The 27539-nt window shown below is 33.4% G+C and overlaps 1 protein-coding gene and 2 long non-coding RNA genes across 3 annotated transcripts in view; 2 read left to right on the top strand and 1 right to left on the bottom strand.

Moving 5' to 3' along the window:
- The window catches only part of LOC140674011 (uncharacterized), a 48768-nt gene extending 42792 nt beyond the window's left edge, over positions 1-5976 (bottom strand). Inside the window, exons 1-2 of the long non-coding RNA XR_012048149.1 lie at positions 5851-5976; positions 5357-5396 (exon numbers count right to left, since the gene is read on the bottom strand). This is a non-coding gene — a long non-coding RNA (uncharacterized lncRNA). The remainder of the gene's footprint in view (positions 1-5356; positions 5397-5850) is intronic.
- The window catches only part of Syn1 (Syntrophin-like 1), a 257348-nt gene that overhangs the window by 51801 nt on the left and 178008 nt on the right, over positions 1-27539 (top strand). The window lies entirely within an intron of this gene.
- The window catches only part of LOC140674012 (uncharacterized), a 38357-nt gene continuing 18653 nt past the window's right edge, over positions 7836-27539 (top strand). Inside the window, exons 1-2 of the long non-coding RNA XR_012048150.1 lie at positions 7836-9227; positions 9695-9734. This is a non-coding gene — a long non-coding RNA (uncharacterized lncRNA). The remainder of the gene's footprint in view (positions 9228-9694; positions 9735-27539) is intronic.

Raw genomic sequence — 27539 nt, forward strand, 5'->3', positions numbered from 1 at the left:
TCACTGAGAAGAGATATCTTCAGACTATTAATTGTCTCTTCGGCGAAAGAAAGTTCCGACGTCTTTGTCATTTGCTTCGTGTAAAGCAACTGGGATAAGAAGGGATTAACTTCTCGTTAACAGGCAGAGCTTCGAAAGTTCGTAATGTAAAAAATCGTCGACAATTTTTGATGCACATTTTGCAGCCAATATTTTCAAACAAAATTGGTGGAATTAACTGGGGAATATTTGGATTAATTTTTTGCGTTCTATTTGAAGGCGCCTCAATTAATGATCATTTTTACCCGCTTATATTTACTCGAACTGTGAAAAAACGAAACGTTTACATCCGATGAAGAGTCAAAATTTTATCGCGAAATAATTTCCATTTTATTTTATTTGAAAAGAATTTGTAAAGGATATTTTACATTAAAAAAAGAAAAACTAGTATAATTTATTCATAAAATAAATTTTACGTTAAAAATTTTGACGTATTTTCGCAAAACAAAAATAGTGTTTAAATTCGATAAGATTATTATTTCAAAAGAAAAAAGTTACTTCATCGTACGTTATGTTTTTTGGAAGCTTCCTGTTCGTGAAAATCGAGATTATCAAACTAGCAGAATTCTATCAACGTCGCATATACTTCCTAATTCTGGTATTTTTGCAGTCGGTCAGAAACGCAGTATGTTCTAGTTAAGTCGATACGAAAGTGGCTCATCGAAAATGTAATGGCGAATTCCCGGGAGCGATACTCGACCTAATTCATCAATCAACAGTAAAGAGTGAGTTTGTGACCGGAAAGTACTATGAAACGAAAAAGAAGCCGCCGGATAATTGCGAAACAGAAGGAAATGCTATTTATGGAGGGTTTTTCGTGATACTCATTACAGATACTACTTTTCTCTTTCAGTCTTTTTACGATAAAAAATAAAAGATGTATAAAAATATATATTTTCTATTTCTGATTTACTGTCGATTGACAATTAGCACAATATTTCTCGAACATTAATAGAATATATACTAATATTTATATAATTTATATAAATTTGTATAAACATAAAATCATTTAATTTATATAATTACAGAATATAATTATATAATTTATATAATTATAGAGAATTTATATAAATTACGGAATATATGTATAAAAACATTTTCCCCAAAATTTATCAGAAATAATTTACATGTTGCATTATATAATGAAGAACATTTCTCTCTCCCTCTTTCTCTCTATTTATTTATATTTATATATGTACATAAAAGCACACATAATGTCACGATTTGAAATTGAAATGAGTTAATAGCGTGCGAAAGTGTTTACGCGAATATAGTTAGAAAAGTGGATTGATAGGCAGGTCACTTTTTCGCGAACATCACATCCGAATGATAAATTCTTCTTACGATCTTCTACGCGAGCAGTCGCTCCTGAAAAGAGGAATGGCTCTTTCGTCATTTCTCTCTTCTTTTTTGTCTCCAGTGCTTCTCCTATTTTTGAGATAGCGTCCTGTTTTTAGTTTTTTTTTCTTTTCCAACATCCCTTGGTGAAGAGTAACGACTGTCCTCTGGTTGAATCGCGATTATGATTAATGGATTCTTTAAAGCGCGTTATTATTTAATAATTAAAAAAGAAGGTAAAGAGAAAAATGAATCTTAACATTCTGTTTTTTTTTTTTTTTAGAATTAATACTCTAATCATGTTAGCAAAATAGCAACATTAAGTTATATATTAAATATCACATAGTGTTATTTAAATAATTAAACTTTCATCAAGTTTTAAAATTATTTACTCCAGTGCTTAAAGTCTTTTAAAAATTAAAGTATATAATATACATAGAAAATACGTAATATTTAATTATAAAATATTTCTGCCGAAACGCGTAGCGATAATGTAATATAGAGCGACACTTCATCGGCGAAACTTGTTACTCGTATTTTTCGTCGCCAAAATCCGGTAAAAGCTCGGTGAGAATTTAGTCGCGCCTCGAAAAAACGGTGAAGACGGTGGCGGAACCGCCCTTTACTTTACTCGTGGAGTGAGATATTCTCTCATATTTCTTTCCCTTTTTACGGTCTCGTGTCACGCTAGTAGCAGTATTATATAGAATGCGGAATTGTCGATGAGGACAGGAGCAAGGGTGAAATCATTACTAGCGTCTGCACACTTCTCATATATAGGTGTAGGTAGAGGTAATTTTGCGAAGAGTAGAAAGACTTGAGAATATTGGAAAAGTTAGGAGAAAGGAAAGAAAGGGGGAGCACAACCCCTTTTTCCCTTCCGACAACAGAATGCATACGGAATGGGGTGCGCGCGCGCGCGCGCGCGCACGTGTCAAAAGAAGTTCCTTGTCGCAGTACTACTTCTCGTCGTGGAAAAACGTAAACAATTCTTACGTGTCGCTGGACGACGAACTAAATTAAGTACGATTGACAAAGATCGTTTTCAATAACGCAGGAGTAATTTACTCAACGACTTCCGGAAGTTGCAACTCAGAATGAAGGTTGAAATTAACTAGTTCTCCGAGCGAATTTTTGAGAATATTATGAGTGATGTAGTACTTGGAATACTTTGTAACGCCAACATCTGTGCCTCTTTACTCAGATTTCTTTCTAAAAGCACGAGGCGATAATTCACATTTTTATGCGCGACTAAATTTTTTTGAATTATTTAAAGCAACTGCAACATAATATTATTATTTATAAAAAATGTACTTGTTGGAAAAAAAACGTGAAATTTTCAGGAATTATATTGGGACTTTAGAAAATTAAAAAATTTCTCTCCTTGATATTTTTGTTTTTATATATTCTAAATTATAAATATATAATTACCTTTATATATATATATATATATATATATATATATATATATATATTCAATATTTTAATAAAATATACAATATGTATTCTTTATTTTAATTTTTACTGATAAAAAGAGAAAATGTTATAAAAGTTAAAAATTTTAATATTAACAAAAATTATTCAGTTTTTTCAGCATATTTGTAATCTAGCACTTGTACCTTAAGTGGCTTTGTGTTTTTCCTTTGTGTAAGTGAAACGCATTAGAAAACGTGTACAATAAAAAATTTATTTTAGAAAATTGTAATATTTAAAAGATTTTCTTTATCTAGAATTTTGAAAAATATTCTGCAATGATCAGAGAATTTTCAGGGGATTTTTTTTACAAGATTTGAATAGACACCCTGTTACTATAAGCAATACGTATTTTTACAAAATGCGAGGAAAATCACGAGATAAAAATTTTTGCGAAGTTTTTTTTGAAAAGTATTGCGATATGAAATAATAATAGAGAAGATTATATCTTTATCTTTCGTTGTTTTGTTATTTCCGATTCATCGCCCGTACACATGCGATCAATGTTTACTTTCGATGAAACAACTCTTTCTCCCTCCCTCTCCCCCCCTCTCTCTCTCTCTCTCTCGCTCTCGCTCTTCTTTCTTTTCATTCATCCCTCCGGGCTTCTTTTTGCATGTAACACGGCTGCTAACATATGCATGGAAAGTTACTTCACTTGCGAGGCCCTATAACATCCGGTGACAAAATGGTCTGGAAAGGGCGGTTCTTTGCGTTCGTGCTGCCACTTTCTGAATAGGCTATTGGAGAGATTCTAAAGGACGCTTGTGTTTATTTTTTTCGTTTTTTTTTTTTTTTTTTTTTACAGACACCATTGAGTCGCGAGAATATGCGACAGCGTTTAGAAAAGACGAGGGACGTACATTCTCGCTACATGTACAACAAATATAATTGCGTCGCCATAAGAAAAAATATTGCCCAAGTCATTGCTCTCAAGAATATCCATTGATATGATAATTAAAATAATAATAAAAGTTTTAAGAATTGAAAGAAAAATTCCTTAAAGAGAGAAAACAATTTTTAAGATATTTTAAAATTTCCTTAGAATTTTATTGTACGTACACGCAGGTGCACGTTAAATAGTAGAAAGTGTACTTTTTTTTTCAAGCAGACAATGTGTTTCAAATAAAAAAAGTCAAATAAAATAAAATGTACCTGAAATAAAGGCCTTTTACAATTTATTTTAGGCATATTATGTTTTAATTAATTTTTATTTAAATAAAGAAAGAGAAAATTCGTTTTAAATATTCTTCTAATATATGTATATAATTTGAAATAAATTATTTTTTCTAAAGTAGGTATCTTATTTAAATAAATTTCATTATTTACACTTTTTATTCAAGAGTGGAGAATTTCTTACGACCCACAAGCGTTTATTTGTGTCCCGGTAGGAAACGAAACGAAACGGTACGGTCAGAGCAGAGATTTCTCTTGGAGCCTGTGAGTTTAATCGTTTCCATCCCCACCGGAATCATTCTCGATCGCCCGGCCTTCCCTTCCGCGGTTTGCGAGAGCCCGCAATTTTGTTCGCCGCTACCCTTTGCTCTCTGTCTCTTTTCAGCCTATCCCCTCTCATCCCTGCTCTGCCAACTCTCTCGCACCGATATACCACCCTTTTCTTTCTACTTCCTGACGCTACGGTCTAATTTAAAGCTCTGCATTGTCGCGAGCCCATTCTCACTGTATGCACTCGCTACGCCGGAATAAGGGACGCCGACGAGAATGGAGGGAAGGCGAGGAGGCGGTGGAGAGGATAGGGCGAGAGGTTGATTGTCGTCTAGCAAGGAAGAAAGGACGAAGAGCAGACAGAGGTCGGAAGAGAGGCGGGGAGCTTTTCAACAAAGTTGGGGCTGAAAGTTTTTAAAGAGTGTCAACGCGGGACGCGGTATCCTTTTTCTTCGTGCCTTTTTCCCCTCTGTTCTTATCGTTGCGTCTTACAAGCATCTCTCGAAGCGCTATGCGAAAGGATACTCTCTATAAAAGTCCTCGCACCTGGCACTTTGTATTTAGAAAGGTGACACTGGCTAAAATAGCGGGATCATGTTCGAAAGGATTAAAAGAAGAAAAAAAAAGAGAGAGTATAAATGCAAATTTATATCAAGATTTAATTTATCGAGCCTTGTTTAATATTTAATTCATGTATCATGATTGTATTTATGAATATAATTATGCGGATATATTCTCTCACAGATTGTTTTTTTTTTTTTTTTTTTTCATCGAGAAAAATAGTATAGAGTCACTTTAGTCAAGGAATATTTTACAACAAATATTCTCGAATCAACTTAATCTATTTTGATAAACGAGATGTTATAATACTATTAAATTTTATGTACATAGGCTGTGTGTGTTTAATTATCATCATACAGTAAAGTTAATTTCTGGAAATAAAGTATATAGTTCGAAAATTAGGTATTTTTTATATTTAATTTTATAGATGTAATGTATTATATATAATAAAATTTTATATATTATTTTGTATATAATAAAAAAATAATTAAACACTCACCCGTACGATGCGCAACGGCGGAGTTGTACACAACGTTGATCTATAAAATATAATGCAATCTGTAATATATGCAAATTATGTACATAAAAGCAGTGTCGAAAATAATTTACATTTCAAAAAAAAATAATTATTGCAGGCAATTCAACTTTTTATTTGTTATTTAAACAAGATTTTAATAAAAGTTAGATAATTCTTGAAATATTGTTTTTTTTTTTTATATTAATTTCTACCATATATGAGAAATAAAAATTAAATTTTTATATACAAATTATCTGAATAATTATAAATTTCAAATAATGTCAAAATACTTTATATTTACATTTATATAAAATATTATTTATTATAAATATTTTATTAAATATTTTAAAATAGAATATAAAATGTTTTGCATATGCATTGTATGTAATGATGTAAAATAAATCGCGGCGATAAACGAGCAGTTAATTTTTACACACATAACAAATAATAAATTAAATAAATCATAATTTATTCACCTGACAGTTGTTCCGCCGTCGTCTGATGCTTTCCTGGTATCCTTCTTCTTCTCTCTATTTATCTTTTACTATTTCTTCATGTCACACTTACTCGTGAAAACACAAGTAACTTACAGCAACCGCACACGTGCTAATCAGCAAAACACTATAATTGCGCGACACTTTATATCGGCACTCCCGACATTAATTACGCACGACACGCACTTTATTGCGATGAAAGGATAATTCTTGACTATACGTCAAGAAACTACGATTCTCACTGGTAAACTACACGACAGATTTACGTATCGATTGCCGTGGCAATAATACTATTTCTAACGTTAACGATAAATATACGTTGGTATTTCAAGCTCATTTCAATATCTTGCATTATAACGTATACGAGTAAATTAATGTAATAATTAAAATCAAAGATAAGTATCCGAAGAATGTAATATTTGAAAATATGTCATCGATTGTTGGCGAGAGAAATTTCAATGGAATAAATCTCACGAAACTTCGACAAGTTACCACGATGTATGGTAAACGATTAAAATGATAAAAATTATAATACGGAATTAATAACTATGTGGATGTGATTAATTGAACGTACTTATTAATTAAACGCGTTGCGATGCTGTTCTACTGAAATCGTTTCATCTCGTATTTCCGATGCTTTGTTAAAAACCTAAAAATTTCGAAATAATTCCGACCATTTTACTTTAATGCTACGCGATATTTTTTACGCGATTCGGTTAATGATCATGATTAATGATCAGTTAATATCGATGTATATTATTCAAAAATATATAATCAAAATTCAATATTGCATGCGCGATATATATCGAAGATAAATTGTGTGAAATAAATGTATTATTAATAAAAACTGTTAATGTACTTTGACTTTCTTTCACTTGAATCGTTTGATTCGACATAGTATTGTGTGTTTTCGACTTGTAAATTATATTTAAATCGACGGAAATTATATTTAAATTGAACGCAAAGCTCGATGCGAAATACATTCGAATCCTAGCATTAAATAAGTAATTATCACTCTGAACATTGCTACGCAATAATTTACGATTGTAATTATCTACCGACGCGTTTACCATCCTTAGTAATCATAGGTATTAATCGCGCGAGTTGATAATCGCCGATCATGATAATCGAAAGGTCAATGATCGCGTTTTACTTCTCTCCGTACTTTCCGCGATCGTCTCTCGAGGGACAATGTGAAAATTCCTCGCTATGTTTCTACGCGACACTCGCCGCACGGCAAACAAGGTCATGACGTCACGAAGGAATGCGTATAAATAATAGCGCGCTCTTGGCCGCGTTCCCCCCACCAGTCGGCGCGAAATCTTTACAATATATTACAAAATAAATTTATAACACCAAATACATTCTCTGTTACTTGTATTTCAAATTGATAATTAACAAGTAATTGATATTAATTACATACATTAATAATTAGTAATTAGGACGTTCATGTGTCACGGCTTTTCGTTCATATATATTTTAATCACTTAATTCCGCGATTCAAGTATCATTCTCAATCCGGAAAAAGATTAGCAAGTTACATTTATTAAATCAGCGAGAAATTCAAATAGCGAGGCGAAATATGCGCACGAATCCAAGCATATTTAAAAAGTCATTATTGTTCGCAAATACATGTCGCGATAAAACAATAATTCCTATGTCATTCTTGCATTCCTGCTACAAATGAATAATATCGCGGCAAGTACGCGCTTTGACAAATACATACCTGCTTGGATCCGTGCATTTCTCGCCTCGTCCTTTGAATTTTTCGCGGATTTAAATATAATACCGGCTAATCTTTTTCGGATTGGAAACGCGTGGTCAAGTGATTAAAATATTATAGATAGGTATGTGTAATGAAAAAAATCAGATACATCAATCGAGATAAATACAAGCAACAGAGTGTCCCAAATTATCTTGCGATAGGTCGACAGTGGGAGGACGAATTATCTACGCGCGATGTTTCGAGGCTCGTCTCCTTCGACGTATTAATATCGCTGTGAAATGACACGCGAGTTTTATCCTTCGTGCGCGGCGGAGTGGGGGAAGCCGCGAGGACTCCGGCGTCGTCTGACGTGACGTGACGTGACGTGACGTCACGTCAATGGTATGCGGCAGCCATCTGCTCTACGTGTTATCGCGCAGCGCGTCAGGTGCGCAGAGGTCACATTCTTCTATCGCTAAATCGTATTATCCTTCGAAACGCGATCGCGCAAGGTACCTATCGGCAGAAGTAAAACGCGATCGTTCCTTTTAATTATCGTAATCGGTGATTATCAACTCGCGCGATTAGTTAATATATCTACTACGGTTACCGGGATCGTAAGCGTTTCGGTGAGTAATTATGATCATAAATTATTGCGTAGCCATGTTCAGAGTGATAATTGCCCATTTAATGCTTGAATTCGTGAATGTATCTCTCGCGTCGCGTTTTGAATTTTCCGATTTAAATATAATTTATGAATCGAAAATACAGAGTGGTAGAGAAATCGTCGAAACAAACGATTCAAGTAAAAGAAAGCCGAACTATATTAATTGCCTTTATTAATAATATTATTTTGCAGAATTTCTCTGTGGAATATATCGCGCACGCAATAAATTTTCATTGTATATCTTCGAGTAAAAAATACGTATTAACTTATTAATCATGACGATTAATCGAATCGTGTGAAAGATATCGCGTAGCATTAAAATAAAATTCATTCAAATTATCCTAGTTTTTAGCTTATGAACAGAGCGTCGCGGATATCAGACGAAATAATTTCGGTCCGTCATGACACATTTAATAAAATACGTTAAATTAAACACGTCCATTAATTTCATATTATAATTTTTATCATTTTAATCGTTTACCATACTGCGTTGTAATTTGTCGAAATTTCGTGAGATTTATTCCATCGAAATCTGTATCGCTAATAATCGATAAAGCGATGACATATTTTCGAATATTATTCTGCGGATATTTATCTTAACTAATGTATTAATTTACTTTTATAATGCAAGATATTAAAATGAACTTGAAATATTAACGCATATTAATCATTACGATGATATTGCCGTGGCAAGTGATGCATAAATCTGTCGAGCGGTTTTTAAATGAAAGAATCGTAGTTTCTTGCGACGTATAATTTTCGCGTTGTTTCCATCGCAATATGATAAAGTGTGTGTCGCGTGTAATTAATGTCGGGAGTGCCGTGTAAAGTGACGCGCGATTATATTTTGCTGATTAGCACGTGTCGTTGTAATTACTTGTGTTTTCGCGAGTGAGTGTGCAATGATGAAGCGGCAAAAGATGGACAAAAGAGGAGGGGGAGGAGCAGGCCCGGGGAGGCATCAGACGACGGTGGAGCAACCGTGAGGTGAATAATTTATAATTTATTTAATTTATTGTTTATTATATATATATATATATATATATATATATATATATATATATATGTAAAAATTAATTGTACGTTTATTTTTTTCGAACCATTTTACATCATTGTGTAAGGCATATAAAATATTTTACATTTTATTTTGAAAATATTTAATGAAAAATATTTGCAATAATTATGATATTTTTATATAGCCGTATATTTAAAGTATTTTGACATTGTTTAAGATTTATAATTATTTAGATACTTATGTATAAAAATTAAATTATTTTTTACAGTTTTGAAAAAAAATTTAAGTATGAAAGAAATTTTTTTGCTGAATAATATATCTTTTTATTAAATACTTATTTAAAGATGAATAAAAGTTTAATTGCCTGGAATAATTTTTTTTTGAAATATTATTTGTTTCGGACACTGCTTTATAATTTGGATATATTTGTATTTTACAGATCAACGTTGTGTACAATTCCGCCGTAGCACATCATACCGGTGAGTCTTTAATTTTTTTTTATTTTTGTGATAATATGGATTTGCAAAAATTATATTATGAAATGGTGACAGAGATGCGACTTAAAAAAATATTCTATATTTTAGTTTATTTTACAATATACACTTTATTAATTTCTAAATAATTTTACACACATACATAATGTTTATATTTATTTATATTTATATCTTCAGAAATGTTCTTTTTTAAAAATATATTTAAAATTCTTTCAAGTGCTAACAATCGATCTGTCATGTTTTTTGAAGTTTTTTGTCGATTGCGATAAATTATATTTTTGATAAAATTCCAAAAATATCTGCAAAAGTGGAATAAATAGATCTTGTTGGCCAAACAACTAAATCTCTATTTATTATCAATTAATTTAGATGTAAAATAAAATATATGGTAAATAGTTTGATTTAACTCTTAAGTAGGTACGTTAAAACACTAAAAATACAATGCAATTTTTTATTTCGATTACAACCATTTTACATTTATTTTATATTTAAAGTTCATTAAAATGGGAGAAAAAATAATATTGTGTTTCTAAAGAAAAAAAATGTAAACATTAATTAGGCCATTTTAAATTCAAAGTATCTTAAACTGTAGAAATTCTCGGCAAATTATCATTATCAAATTTCTATATTTTCCATGCAAATATCCATTCTTACTCGTTCTCGCTGCATTTAAGAGAAAGGAAAAGGAAAGTTCGCGTTATAATGGACGATTACGGTTTACGGCGACGATTAACGTTATTGTCGTTATTAATACGGCTTATTCGCGGCACTTACTGTGTTCGCGGAAACTTTCCGCACGAGCACGCCTAATCTTAACCGTTACGAAAACCTTGTTCCGGTGGCTTAGGCTAACCCTAATTCGGTGTTAACCTCTCAGGTTAGCGAAGAATCTGCCGATCGATGAACCGCTCTTCTGTTTCTGCCGATAAAGGAAACGATGCTGAACAATGGACCATTCTTTCACGTGAAGTGAATTTTATCTTCCTTATCCCAAGTGATTTTAATAATAAATAGTCAAGGTGCTATAAAAATTAAAATTTTAAATCATTAATTATTCATTAAGCATTAAGCAATTAGCATTTTTTATTTATTAAAAATAAATATTCTTGAAAAAAATTATAAAATCAATAATATCACGTTTATTTAACATGTCAGCATATTTTATATATTTCAAAAAATAAGAGAGAGAGAGAGAGAGAGAGAGAGAGACGAACGGATCCCGAAATCGAACGGGTTCGTATTTTTCCTGATGAAACGAGACATTGGGAAAATAGGAGGCGGACTTGGGGAAGGGAGAAAGAGGGGAAGGGGATGGAATAGCCGGCGCGAGAGTACGATTAAATTGAAATTAGTTGTGGAACTTTTTAATTGCATATTCGATAGTGGCGTGAGTGGGTGGGAAGGGAGAAAAGGGAGGGCGGTAACGCTACAATTTATCCGAGTCCTGTCTTTCTGTCCCCCTCTTCCCCCTCCCCCATCCCCCCGCTCTCCCGCTCCCTTCCTCTCCACGAGATGAAAATCCAGGACTGTCTTGGCGCGTTCCGCCTTACGAATTCAGTACTCCGGAAGTGCGCTTATCATTGAGCGACGACGCCGGATTAACTTCTTGTGGATCTTCTCAGGTCCGTTTCGTGGTACAAGCTCAAGTTTGCCCTGCTGTTTTCCAGAGTACGAATCAGGTTTGAGGTGGTGAGAATAGGACGATGTTATGTTCTATTCACGCGCGAGACATGTTTAGTTTTGCTGAAAATTATCTGATACTGACAAGAGAGATTTCTAACGCGAAATTATTATATTAAAATATTTTACATAAAATATAAAATCACTTAAATGACTTGAGGGGGAACGGTCTTTTTATTTAATTGGACGAAATGGGTATTTTATATTGAGCAATTAAAATGTCTTAAGTTTCCCTGATTCTGAGTTTTAACCATGACAATATTACAGTGATCAAATATACGTACAAAGAGAGAGTTATAATATTATATAATATTATAATTTTAATTATATAATTTCTTTTATAATTATAATGCATATTATAATATGTTATAATATTATTATAATAATTATCTCCTTTTTTTTACATGCATATATATACTTCAAATACATTTTTATAAAACTTTAATAAGAATTTTGGAACGATTTTAGATATTGATATTTATATTCTCTATTTAACGTTACATCTATAAGCTTTATTTAATGTTAGCTCCTCGAATCTGAATTTTTATTTATTAAAAAAATCTCATTTTTTTACGAGATATTACAATAAATGTAATTCTAGGCAATTTATGTAATATATGAAGCATTTTAGTTCGAGATATCTAAATAGATGTAACATTAAATAGAGGATATAAATATCAATAATAAAAGCATCTCTCTCTCTCTCTCTCTCTCTCTCTCTCTCTTTGTATTATCAGTTGCATCATTGTCATTCAGTGTGACAAGCGTTACGTAGCTTGGGAACAGATTAATGAAGCCTGTCGTAGTGTCGTAGGGATTTGACCATTGAAGTGGGATTACTAGCGTTGGTGACCAACCATTCGGGGTGAATCCGGTTTTAAGCGCATTACACAATTAGAGCTGAGAGTGGCCTCACGATCGAAGTAAGGGCTTGTCTGCGGCTTTATATATATATTAGCGATAATAAGAACGAAGTGAAATTTGCTGTCATCTTGAAGAAACTACTTTTAGATCCTCGGGACCGTTCGAGATAATTGAGGGAGCAATGGCATAATTGGACAAGTGGTCTGAATGATTATAAATAGACTGTACGTTGAAATAATGATGATCTAATTAGTTGCAGAATTGCTCAGAGAAAAGCAGGAATGTAAACTGCAATTGTTATATATATATATATATATATATATAACAAAAGATTATGCAAATAGCTTGTTGTTGTTGTAGCTATTATGCAAAAAAAGTTACTAAATTTATTCTTACTAAAAGTTATAAACTCTTATTTATTCTCTTATTTTCTTTTGTCTATTCTTTTTCTTTCGATAAAAAGAACAGACGGACAGTTAATAATCAAGACGCAGTGTCTCGACGCCAAGTACATAAAAGTATCGACAGGTCGGCGATGGTCGATGTTGACGTCATTGTCTATCGTCAAACAGCTTCTTTTTATCCGGAAATTTTATGTCAATCGCACTTTCGAATAAAGTATCTCGGGAAAACTAATAATAATAAAAAAATTAACGATACTTTTATAATATGTATTTTATTGTATAAAATATCGAGACAATCCTTTGAATGTGATTATTTTGGAAATTAAAATTTGATAGGCTCGAGATCGTGAGATTTCTCGAAATATGCAGTATTTAAATTAAAATTGGAAAAATTTCGATTTTTTAAATGCAAGTTTTAAACTCGTTGTATGCGATTTGGAATTTAGGTAAAATTTTCTTTCAAATTATACATCATATACAATGTGTTTTCTAAATTATAAGGATCTTGAAACAGTCGATGGCATATAATTAATTGCTGCACTATAGTTGCATTTCCTTAATTTTTACGTTTAAAAACTTTTTATTTGTTACAAGTTTTAAATATTTTTTTATGTATTTGGCAATTTTCTTTTTTTTTCTTAAAGATTATATATATTATTTATTAAAGATATTTTTTAAAATAAATGATTATGTATAGAGAGCAATTTTGGTATAACAAAAAATGTACAGATTAGTGTATTATTTTAATAATACTAATACGATTATTAGACTTATAAATTTTTATTTAATATTGTTTATATTTAACGTTAATCCAATTATTAGAATTCATATATTTTAAATTTATTTTTTAATATTTTTTTCAAGGTATAAACTAATTTTAAGAAACTTTGAGACAAAAAGAAATGTCTCTCTGATGAAATCTTAGTTTGTCATCCTGGAAAATCCCTTGAATGCATCTACCGTAAGAACGAAACAAACTATTCCTGGCACATTATTTAATATCATTTCGCTCTTATAAAGCAAAGAGATTCCCGGTGTGATGGGATTGCGCTTCGTTACTCGAAAGGGTCGGAAGTGGCCGTAATAAATTTGTCCCAATGTTTTATACGTTCCCCCGCGTTGTTTCTCGAGTAAACATTTTAATCCTCAATTTTTCTCCGACGCCTGTCCCACGTCCCACGGCGCCGATCTTGCTGCGCGAGAAAGCTCCAGAATGTTCCTTTTCACGGACCCAAATGTATTTAGCGCTTTTGCACTTTGTTCCGCGAGAAAAGCTCCTTTCCTTTCAGGAGGAAACTACTTGCCGGCCGCCTCTCGCCTCTCAGCTGACAAAGTCGCAGCTGTGACAATCAAGCAATTCCATTTGCCCGAGCGATTGCTTATTTTCTCTCGCCGACGGTGCGTTAACGGCCGATTCCGTAAAATACGATAATGCGAATTTGATTTAACAGATTTCCTCAGTTTCTTCCTTCCTTATCGCATTTTACGCGGAAATGTACAAAAACTTTCCGAACTAGTGTTTCCTTGTCTATTGTTGTACTATGTATTGTATTGACTCGCGATATTTCGTTAATTTTAATGAAAATGTTTTTAAATGTCTTTACAGTATTTTAGATACTTGTATTGTTAGAAAAATAATTATTTAATTTAAATAATTAATTTAAGGGATTATTATATTTTGATAATAAGAATAGGTTTTTTTTTTTTTTTTTTTTTTTTTTTTTTTTTTTTTTTTATTTATTCACAAAATGTACATGCTCTTTTTTATTTCCGGATTACATCATCATTTTAAATGTTACACGTGTTTGAATATTTTTTATTCATTTATCATATTACATTACATCGCCGTTTTACACGTAAATATTTAGCTCTGGTGCAATTTTCTTTTAAACATCGCTTGATGATAATCGCCTTTGTGTAATATACATTCAATTTCAAAGTCTCATTTTATCTAGATACCTTGAATTTCAAGATGCTGGTGTACTTGTGTATACTTATGTCTTAAGAGATGCATGAAAGACGCATGAATTCAAACCGGCAATCCCAGAAAACCATTGTAAGCACTCAAGAGAATATGAAAACGAGCAGCGAGAGCGTCCACGCTTACTCGGTTTCTCGCCGTTCTCATATAATTTAAAGCTACGCGAGCACGGATAAGCCCGTTTTATTTTGCTTTTACTACCGCGTTTCGTATTCTCGCCCCGTCGGCTTTCGCGCAACCGCTGGGGCTGGGGCTGGGGTACTTTAGTTGATCTTGCAAACTTAGTAGTTTCTCCCTGGCCGCCCACGACGCCTCGGCCATGCGTATCGCAACATCAGCATCTTGAAGTTTTTTTTTTTTTTTTTTTTTCTTCCTCTTCTTCGCAGTTAACAACAATTAGTTTCGATTTTTATCACGTCAATGACGAGAGATTCATGAGGCGTGCGTGGAAATGAAAGATATTGAAAGTTTAATAATTGACAGATATTTGTATGACACGCCACAATGTGTGTCTCTTGGCCTTTTGTATCATTATACTTTTTCTTACGTCTAATTTTAACCCTTTGCGACATAATGGATCGCTCAGTGATTAACCCTTTTTTTTTGCTCAGTTTTTAGTGTTAAATTTTGATTTTTTTGTTTTTGCAGAGCCTCTAGTACTACTTGAATAAATGTAAAAAAAAGTAGGTAACCGTACATTTTTATTTGCATAATTATTATAAATAAACAAGTAGTCTAAATTATGCTTTTTATGAAACGTATTCATTTTCTATTAAATTATTATGAATATCGAGACGGCAATTAAGTACTTATTCAGGACACCATAGATTTTCCAGAATTTTTTTACATTTTTTTCGCTATGTTGTGTTTTGTAATTTAAATTGAAAAATATGAAAAAAAGCAATATTTTTACTATATATTCAAATAAATACTTTGATCTCTTATAATGGTAATCTGGGTGTTTTTTTGAGTCACTGAATCCAAACCTGTGGTCAGAATTTTCAAATTTTTTAATTTAAAGTGGCCAATTTAATATGGCAAAATTGCAAAATAGATTTTTTGAATTTAAAAAATTTGATTTTAGATTCGTTATCAGTCTCATATAACTTTTAAATATAAAATTTTTTAAAAATCGAGTTATTTGAAAATTTACCTAAAAGTTTTATGGGGTCGCTGATGACGAATCTCTAAAGTCAGATTTTTAAAATTCACAAAAGACAATCATTTTTTTTATTGGATTGAAAAATTTGATAATTCTAATCTTAGATTTGGATTTAAATCTCCAAAAATCCCCAAGATCCCTATTATAAGAGATATTCAAACTATTTATTTAGATTTACAGTAGAAAATATTGAATTTCCATATCTTTCAATGATTATAAAAAAAATAACGTAGTGAAAAATCTGAAAAAATTCTGAAAAATACTTCAGGGTGTCCTGAATAAGTACCTAAATTGCCGTTTCGATATTGATAATAGTTTAGTGGAAAATGAATTTTTTTCATCAAAGGCACAAATTTTAATTATTTATTTGTTTATTTACTAGGGATCTGTGAAAACAAAAAATCGGTACTTGAAGTCAAGAAATTCGCTACAATATGTAGTTAAAAATTATTTATAAGAAAGGCGCCTCACTAGCTCAACCGATTAAAGCATGAACGTCGAACGTGGTAAAATAATGCACCGTAATTAAGAAAGGATCTCGCTTCCGTAGTGTGAGGCAAAGTCCAAAGATGCCTCGCACTCCGGAGGCTTGGCTAAATAACAGACACACACCTCTGGAATTTTCCGATGAGAAGGAGAGGATTGGGAGGCAAGGATTTAAAGTGTTCGCGCCGCAGCAAGTCGCATGTCGGCTTCGTAATTCTAGCCGGATAAAGTGGATAAGCTCGTCGGTCGAGACTCGACGAAAATTCGCGGATCCTGCCTCTCTTTCTCCAATTTCCCGACATCATTGGATCGCACCAGGCGGATTCGAGACCCGGTCCGATTTGACCCTAATCATTCGGTGGCACGCGATTCACCCTCCCGTTTAGGTTCACGTGTTTAGTCGAACGATTGATTCGAGGGGGATTACATGACGCATTAATCTATCTTTGCATCAATCCTTTGTAATTTGCGCACTCCCACATCTTAGACGTATGTATGATTTTACAGTAGCGATAGCATCTTAATTGATCTCTAATCGAAATGTGTTCCCCGAGTTGATCGGAGTTTCACACAAGTGTGATTTATTTATTGCGCTTAAACTTTGATCGTCCCTCGATTGGATCTAGTTGTCGATAACCGTATAATAAAAATTAACCGTACGTTTATATATATATCGTAGATGGGGGAAGGGCTTATGTTATAGTTACGATTTCAACTTTGAAAAAAAGTCGCGGAACTTGTCGCGAGGACGAAGAGCCACTTGTGAAGAAGAGACGACGAACACGGTTATGAAAGTCAACATTCTGTCCGAGCTAGGCTGCACTGTCGTCACATAATTAAGCACCTAGTGAGGGTGTTATATTAAACAGCAACCGTTGATAAATGGTGGCGCGCGGATAACGAAGGTGGCGGAGATCGCGGGAAAAGACGGCAACGCCGAGGCGACGAGGTTTCAATTATGAATAATGCATTGTTAAAAATGAAAACCCAGCCACGTTTCCTTGATTATAATCCAACAGGGAACTCAAGATAAATCTTTCTCCATCGTGGTACCGAGCCACTTACTTACGCGGCGGCAGGCTAAAGTTATGAATTTGAAGTTTTCGAGAGTGTAAACTGTATAAACGTACCACATAAGTATCGAAAAAAGAGGAAAAAAGAGAGGAGGGATAAAAAGAGGAAAAGCTGAGAGGAAAAAGATACGGCGCGCGAACGAAACAACGAATTTGTGGTGAATATATATACTCTAGAGAGATTCATTTAGCTATTTGTCAGGACGACACAAATCCTCATGGAAGTTACCAAATCCCTTATGAAAATTTCGCGCGGATAAACTCATATACACAGTGGAATTCAGTTCAAGATGTAATGTTTTTCTTTAATATTATTTTGATATTATTTTTTTAACATTTTATATTTTATTATTTTATATTATTTTTTTTTTCACTTTTATAATAAAATATATTTAATTTTAATACAAAATTTAATTTCAATAGGATTTTTATAAACATTTCTTAGAGTGTCTTGAAAAGATTAATAAACTCATATTATATATACACAGTGTAATTCAATTTAAGATGTAATGTTTTTTTTTTTTTTATATTATTTTTAATATTTTTATATTATTAATTTATATAATTTATTATTATTATTTTTTTAATTTTTTACAATAACGTATTTTATTTTAATAAAATTTTTCAACCTTCTTTAGAGTATCTCGAAAAGATTAATAGTTACAATGTTACAATGTTAAGAGGATCAGCTGGAAGAGCATTATTGAATTTAAAATAATCCCAGGTCTTTAACGTCCGGGTGAGTCGATGATGCAATTAATCTGTGTAACGACGTAATGAGACGTAATGAATCTATGACAATGTATTCGTAGTAACTCACTCCCTCGGCTAAATTGATATACGCGGATGGTCGTATCGGGCGGATTTATTGCCGTTTTCCCGACCGAAATTTTACCGGTCTGTCCGAAACTTTTCAATGTGTAGTCCAGTTTTGCCCGCATACACCTTTCATTTTTTAAATATATATATATGTCTTGCTCTCTTGCTTTTTTTGTCATACGCGTCGGCTTTCTACGCGCACAATGTCATTCGCAGCATACGAAGTCTCGTGGTTGTTATAACGTTGCCTTTGTTCGCGCTATCGCCCGCCCCGTGTTTTATTAATTATTCCGCGTTTCTCCGACGAGCCCGAAAAAAAAAAAAATGTCTATTGCATACGTAGGATGTGTGTAGTACGTATAAATATAGGTGCAAGCAATTTGAAACATTTGTGGTAGTACACTTTTCATTGAAACACACAAAATATTGTATGGACAAATTACGTAACCGACGATGAAAGAGCACGCACATTTGGAGAAAAATGCGAGAAACGTAATGAGAAAGTTGAAAAAGCAAATGAAATTGTTTTGACGATAAAATTAATGTATCGGGTAATTGATTATGTACAGAAGTGAAAAATATTCATGCCAAATAAATTGTAATATATATTATAATTGTTTAATATAAATTTAATTAAATGTATAATTATATATATTAAAATAAATAATAACATATATTAACGCATTAACAATATCCGTTAATTTCTTGCTGATTAAAATTAAGATTTTGGATTAAAGTTAAACACCTTTTTTCCAAGCGTCTGTTTGGATTACATTTATTCCCAAGAAGGATTTGCAAATTTTTAGCGGGATAATTTGAATTTGTCGCGTGGTATCATTAACGTATTATAAAACGCAAAAGGGCAGGGGGGGGGGGAGGGGCGAGGAGGAGAGGGGGTGGCTCTCTATTTTCGCTTTCCCGCGAGAGTACTCAATTAAATTTAACTCGTGCGGGAGATAAAACCGAATCCCGTGGGATTTAAACGTTTTCCTTCCAGGAATGGAGAGAAAGATGAGGATCACGAGCCACACACAGGGAGCTTCTCGTCCTCATTCTTTTCTCTATCGTTGGTTAAGTACGAGCCTGCGTGCTTGTGGACACGGAACACGCACGCACGCAAACATACACACACACACACACACACACACATACACATGTCACACGGCACACGTGTATTAGAGAATCCAGCCGTATCAGCGGAAATTCTCTTCTCTCTTATATATAATCTCTTATCTGGCCGTAATCTCTTCTCTTTTTGGCCGATACGAGTTACTTCACGTCAAAACAGTGGGTTTTCGGAGCGGAAAAACACAGGACTTTCTGTGTGTGTTTTTGTGGCTCGCATTTGTATATATATATATATATATGGGGGTGTATATAGTCCCTTAAAAATTCAGCGTCTCTGGGATTGATATCGCGGACGCGAAAGATGTGCGAGTCGGGTGTTTTTAGTCGCGAGAGCGGTCGCATGTTCCCAAGGATAATCGAGGTGCACTTTTCGAGGCGAAGAACATTAGTAATGACGGTGGGAAGAGAAACGGAAAAGTGCACGTGCCGCTATATTCCTGGGAAGAAACCGGGGGGGGGGGGGAGCATCCCACTTACATCGGCAGAAACGCCATTGTTCTCCCGCGACCGGAGAGGAGTTGGAAGAAGAAACGCTTTTATGCACTCTCTCAAATAATAAATTTGATGGTTGCGTTTAAGTATCGCTATTTTACTCTCGCGAGAGAGCTCTCTCTCTTTCTCTCTCTCTCTCTCTCTCTCTACCTCTCTCACGGCATTATTTAATTTCACCCTCAATAATTGCGCCATTTGTCAATATTATGAGCAAGCCGTGTGCAATTTGTTTCGAAATACATGTTACCAATTGTGTATCGAATTACATTTGGGAGATTCGGTGATTTTAATGACGTGGCATCAATAAAGCGACAAAGTTATAAATAATTGAGTTTAATAAACTTATAATTAAACTGAATTTGATATGCTGAGGTAAGAAAGAAAATTACTACTGGCAGACATAAATATATTAAATGTAGAACTTATTGAGACATATTTTAATTTTCTACATAAGTAATAATTAATATAATATTTCTATATTACATGCTTTAAATTTGATAATTCTATTAATTATTTTATTAAGTACTTTTTTTAAAAATTTTATTGGAACGAAAAAATTTTACTCATGTTTAAATGCAAAAGAAAAATAAAAATTCTAACAAAGTGGGAACTTATTGGAATTTCACAACCTTTTAATCATACGATTAAATTATTTTCATATTTATTAATGTAATTATAAGTTTTGAATTTATATGATTTATATGAATATTATTTCCTCGTAAAAATTAACGTCCACTGTGTACATACCGTTGATTTTTATTCAAACAAATTATACACACGCGAAAAAAAGGAAAGAAATAATTGTTAGCACGTATTTCTGAGCGCACGCTTATATTGAATCGTCCTCGCTCTCTTTAAAGAGCCACCCACGTCGTAGAGATTTTCTACGCGCGAGAATTGAGAGTTCCTTTTAGTGTGCGAAGACAGCTCGCGACTCCATTAGCGCGATGGAGGTGCGTCGTTCCTGCGGTTGATTTTTTCCCTTTTCTTTTCACCCCTTCCCGCCAGCCCGCTCGTCACCGTAGGTTCGCCCTCGCGGCAGTTAGGCGTCCCCTCGCATCCTCCCTTTCCCGACAGATGAAGCCGTCCGATTGCTTTTAAATTACCGAGTGGCATATCTGGAGGATTCCTTGAAAATTTATCAGCTAATATCCCCCGGGGGACATACGGAAAAGTAAGTCAGTCGCTTCCAATGGAGATCGACGAGTGTCTCTTGGAGAATCGAGTGTCTTTCCACGAATACTCGGAAAGGATCTCGAGAACACGACGACTGGAGGTGATAATCTACTGTTAGACGAATGCGGGACGTAATTCAAACGCGACGAGGATTTCGAAACTATGAAAATTCAGAGGAACGTTTAAGGGATTTGGGAACTTGACAATTTGGGTATCCGAAAACTTTAACGACCTTAGACATCGAGAACTATTCGAGAAAAGATTTGCTAATTTCAAGATACAAGAATTGCGGGAAATTAATTTGAACTGATTAACTTATAATCAGAGTTCAGATTTAATCCTGAAGATTGAAAAATAAGAAAATAGATTGAAATGTATAAACGTGATGTTATAATATATATGATGTTGCATGGATTGTCGATGCATGATATGATATTTACTTATATTTTTTTGCATTATTTATTTCTCTCTCTAATCATCATTTATAATATTAAAATATTCTCCATATTCTTTTACATCCTGCGACATTGGATTTATAAATCAATTTATTTTTCAATTTTTTAATTATTTACTCATTAAGTTTATTACATTACGTTATTAATTTTATTTCTTGTTATAATGACAGTTAAAATGAACTTTCTTATATTAACTCTTTTATATAACTTAAAACTCTTAAATAATTCTTATATAACTTAATAACTCTTAAATAATTCTTTCATATACGTTTGAAGATAAAAAAGAAACAATTTTCGCAGTAATTGCGTGATAATTTAAAATCAAGATAATTTTGTTTTAATAGAGATGCTTTCAAGGTTTGAATTTTTTAAATTAAACTGTGTGATATCGTTTTTACATAAATCTATATTCTTCTTCATTTCTGTCTCTATTATTTTATTACATTTTCTTATACAATTAGTATCAAATTACAATTTATATACTTTAGTCAAATCATTGTTTTATATATAAGCAACAATATATAAATCTCCTTAGAAAGATTTGATAGTCTTAAAATTCAAAACAATATTGTATAATTTTATTTGAATATTATAAGTCATCTCAAGAATTAAGAATATAATATTATCTCAATTTTATTATACCTAATAATATTTCAAGTGTATATTATTTGTCCATCTAACATTTATTTCTTTGTTTGTTAAAATTATTCTCGAATAATAAGAATATATTTTTTTTAAGTGTAACTATATTAAATGTCTTCAAACAAGTAATTTGTTTAAAGTTACTTAACCGCGTTTCAAGATTTAAATGTCGAGAATAAAGATATTTGCGCGCAAAACAAGAATAGTCTTTTTTTTTTTTGTGCACATATACAAGTATAATAAACTTGCATTATAAATGTAGTTACATGATGCACTTTATATCTTCATGATTATACTCTTTGAATTGTAACCTTATCACTTTATCCGTATATTATTACGCGCATCGTAACTTCGTAGCTAAATTTCCAACTTTCAAACTATTGCAAAGCGAACTTTCATAACTCCAATAATATAGTAATGAAGTATTGTGAATGGTATCTTATTCAAAGTCTCCGTCTGTCTTATCAAATTGGTTTATCGCATTTGAAAACTGATGCACGAATATGCTGGTAAAAAAAAAAAAAAAAAAAGTTTGCGAGAATTTGCATTCATGAGTATTTTTACAATTCTTAAGATTCTTGTCGCGAATGCGACAATTCCATAGCGATGTCGACGAGTTGTTACACACATACACACACACACACACACACACACACACACACACACACACAGACAGACAGACAGACAGACAGACAGAGTCTCGTAGCTGCAGATTGTCGAAGAGTTCTCTCAGAAGTCATTAACGGTGTCACGTCAGGGGTGTTCCCGTAACGACGTCCCCGGCCTAGGGAATAAGTCTCTACATCGACAGCATCCAAATAGGATTGCAGTTTGCGGTTGCAGTCGCGGGAGTCCCCGCAAACGGCAATTCGCGAACTCCAACTCCGACGATACAACAACGCGCGAGGATGCTTTCGTCACGTTACATAATCACATGATTAAATCCCCGTCGGCTTAACGCGCCTGTTTTCGGCTCGCGTTACTACTACGTCTCGCGCTTCATTATGCTCCGCTAAATTAATTACAGCTCCTGTAATCACCGCAACCTCCTCCGGAGAAGCTGCGCAAGGCGGCGCAGGTTGCGAAAACGAGGGATTAGCGATCCCCCATCCTTGATTATATGCGAGGATATATAAGGGAGGGCCACGGGAGCGATATTCATCTTGAACTGCATCGCGTTAGATTCTCGAATTATATACACGTGCACACGTACGGTCGTGCGAAATTTTTCGTCAGAGAGGAGAATTACTTTTCAATCGATAAGAATCTTGAGGTCTCTCAGGTTTCTTCTTTTTTTTTTTTTTTCCCCTCTCTTAAAAGACATTAATTAAATGATAAAATTTTTTTCCTACTTTTTCCGCTCCGCTTTTAATTCTCTATATAAACTATATAAAGTCCTTTAACTTTTTGTTGACGGAAAGTCAGGTCTAAATTTCTCAAAGGATTCAAGAACAGCTATTGGACAGCCGTCAACTATTAACTAGATTACTATACATTAGGAGCTTGGCAACATTTCTTGTAACAAGTCTCAGGCGGTTTCTCAGTGTCTGCGACGGTCGGAAAATGACGGTGAGAGGAAGAGAGAGTGAAGCGGATTACGGGGACGAAGAAGACGAGTCGGCTACGATTGCGTTGCAAAAACCGCAAGCCGACACCCCCAGTGGACCCGTATCCGGGGACACTGTGTTATTTCGAAGCCCGAATGAAATTTCCTCACCGAGGCGGAAAACCGCGTTGACCGAACAGCCAGCTTCGTCCAGCGAATAAACGTAAAGCGCGATTTTCAAGCGCCGCAAAATAAGAGAAGTGTGAGCGCAAATTTCAACGCCCTCGTGACACGAGGATATACTAGGAGAAGCCCCGCTTCGCTTGAAATTTATAATTTCAAGCTAGTTAAAAATCAACGCGAGATTAAATGGCAGAATTGGGGAAAATAAAATTGGATGAAAGAGAGAATACGATCGAGTGCGGTACTCTTTTCCTCCTGCAATATATGTTATTATTACAATTCACAAGAATTTTTTTTATTGCAAGATTAGCTCAGCCAGATAAGTTTTTTTTTTTTTTTTTTTTTTTTCCAAAAAAAATTTTATTTGTTGAGAGATTTATATCGAATAATAATTCTTTTATTTATTATTTTAATTTTTTTATTTTGCTCGTTTTCGTTGCATCGTGAAAATTATATACTTGGTTATTTTATCGAAAGATTATAAAACCAATAATCATAAAACAAAAATTAATAATAATTTATAATATATTATATATAATAAAAATAAAAAAATAATAATAAAAACAGAAAATTTATAAAATTAAAGATGATAAAATAATAAACATCTGACTGTCAAAAATTACATTTTGATCTGCTTTTTCTCGATGGCATTATACGGTTATTATTATTACGGAGTATTATTACAATAAAAATTTCAAAGTTATGGTTCAAAAATATAGCCAAAGTATTGAAATGAAAAATTCAGCAATAAGAGATCTGTATAGGATGCCGGAATGTCTCTAAAATTAAAAGCTGCTGAATGATTAATGCAATTTTCCGCATTGCCGTAAAAGTCGAAGCGGAACCTCTAAATAAACGTCGCGCCGAGAAAGATCTTGTATAACGCAATCATAATCATTCGCCTTACTCGCGATTCCTTTGACCTTTTCGTTATTGCACTTCCTCCCCCCTCCTCTGCCCCAGGCAATGAAGAAAAGAAAAGAAAGCAAAACAAGTCCTCGTACCACCGCGGAGAGACGGTGGTAGCTTCGGTATATTAACCGTTCGAAATTTATGGCTTACTTTTGGCTCGCCGGTTTCACCGCAGTTCGCGCACGTGTACCAGCAATATGGCAGAGAGCCGGACTATTTTCTTCTTAAGGCCGCCCCGCATTTTTTCCCGCGTAATGAACCAAAGGTCTCTGTAGGATAAATACGTTTATGAAAGAAAGCCGAAGAGAAAACGGTTCTCGAAACAACGGCGTGCATCCACGCCCGTCAATTGAAAGTTTCTGATTTTTCTTTGACGAATAATATAATCATCCGGTAAATTTATTAATTAATAATATCGTCAATTAAAATTGACTGCTGTTGGACTTAAAATTTGTGGAGATTGATTAAAATTTAAATCCCTTTAATCTCTACGTTTCTGTTTTAATTCACCAAACTATTAATTTATCGCTTAAATAAGAGAAAAGCTGAAAAGGTCTACATAGACGAGGCAAAAAGTTACGAGTTCGCCTTCGCCCTCGCTTGTGAGTGTATTTTCTTTTTTTGTTTTTTTCTTTTTTTTTTTTTTACATACGTTATCAGAGGGAAACTTTGATCTAAAACTCGAGCGCGCGCGGGTATGAAAGCATAAAAATGGCCGGCGATAAAAACGCACGGACACACATATAAAGCAAGTGTCGTAAAACGTTCAGGGGCTGGTACACTCGACGGTACGTGCGAAATTGTTCACTGGGGGAAAACGGCAGCACTGTGAGTGACGAGGGGGAGGGGGTGGGGTGGGGAGGGATGAAAGAGAGGGTAAGAGATGGTTCCGGTACGCGGAGTACGTTCCTGGCATTTCGCGGAATATTCGCGGTGCCAGGATACTTGACGTGCCGACGAATATATAGGTGTCGTTGATACGCGAGTATCCTTTTGGTCGGACGGATAAAACGATAGTGAGGATCTCGGTTTTCCGGAAGTGACGAGGAATTGTGGAAAAATTGAATTTTTAATTTCATGCTTAATTCAGGAAACGCTTGTAATCTACTATTTTAAATGGAATCACTTTACACTGATAAGCAGTGATTTTTACCTGTCAAACAGAGGGATCTCACTGATAGTGAAAAGAAGAGAACAGTTGGTGGTGATGATTGATTTTTCCGAAAAATTCGAATGAAACATCGGACGCAGGAGCAAAGTATATCACTGATTTTCGGTGAAATCTTGTCATTGCGTTGCTTTAAATCTATGACGTTTACTGATTCAATAGAGAGTATTTTTAGTCTAATTTCTAATTTAATTTAGTATAATATGTAGTTTAAAATAATTGTTAGTAGATTGATGTATTTTTTATAGTAATGCTAAAATTCTAGATAGAAAATTTAGAAACTTAAATTTTTATTTTTAGAAAATATTTACTGATAGCAGTTTACGTGCTAAATTTTTGTATATTTTTTTGCATATAAATTACATATGATTTTAGGGCAATTTTTAATAATAATTTTAATGCTTCTTTTTTTCGCCATGCACTTTTGTAGTGAAGTATTCGAACGCGATCGTGGACGCAACTTCGAGTCTTATCCATCCGTGAATTCTCATCCTTCCTACAAATATGTACACAACAAAATTAACTCGCATTTCAACAAGTAACTCTTCGCGACAATATTCGTTCGAGTATCGTCGTTTCCGGTAAACGGCGTGTCGTTGCGACGTGTACATACACACATTAAGGAAAAGTTCCGGAAGTGCCCATATTTCCACGCGTGTGTACTTTCTTGATATTACTCGCGGAAAATGTCTTAGAATTTTCGCTGACAAGTAAAGCCTTGAATTTTCTTGTCGCACTTCTTGCACTGATTATAAGTATAATTTCTCATAATTTCGACTCTTATTTATCGTATAATTTTTAATCTTTCTCAGTAAAGTATTACTTCTAAACGTTTTTTTCAAATTATACAATATTCACGAACAATTAAATATTTTTCGTTTCAAACAAAATTTAATAAAAAATTAACTTATTTTCAGCGTTTTGTAATTTTTATTTTTTGGTAGAACATATTTATACTTTATATTTGTATTTTTTATATTTCTTTTCTCTCTCGATAAATATATTCTTTGTTCAAAAGTTAAAAATTAATTTGGCCCAATGTACTTCATGAAAGATGTAAATAAATATTATATTATACTTATAAAAAAACAATATAATTTTTGCAAAGAAAAAATAAATAATATTCTCCTTTTTAAATATTTTCGTATTTTGATGACTTAATTATTATAATAATATAAGATTTATTAATCTCTTTGCAATATGTTTTGAACATTCTGTATAGAAAGGAAATATATCTTATGCTAAAGACTTTACATCTGTAACATTTGAAGGATCCAACGAGTTAGAATCTGAAATAAAGTGAGGTGGAAATGAGGTAAAGTCTTACTATAGAAATTTCTAGAGACCCGTGAGCACACGTTTAATAAATTGCCACCCCTTATACGGGGGTGACTACGCCGCCGCGACGTTGCCACGTTTAAATCTGAATTATCTGGACGGGCGTGGTCCTTAAGGTAGCATTTTTTTCTCGAGAGAGGAAAAGATCTCTTTATATTCCGTTAATAAACAAGTCTTGTTTAAGATTTCATGTTTGGAAAAAGAAGAATCTCTTTATTTTACGCTTTACAATCCTTCAGGAGATGTTTCTATAAAATAGTTGCATTCTTATATTTTTATAA

Source organism: Anoplolepis gracilipes, chromosome 15 (genome assembly GCF_047496725.1).
Source record: "Anoplolepis gracilipes chromosome 15, ASM4749672v1, whole genome shotgun sequence".
Classification (NCBI taxonomy): Eukaryota; Metazoa; Arthropoda; class Insecta; order Hymenoptera; family Formicidae; genus Anoplolepis; species Anoplolepis gracilipes.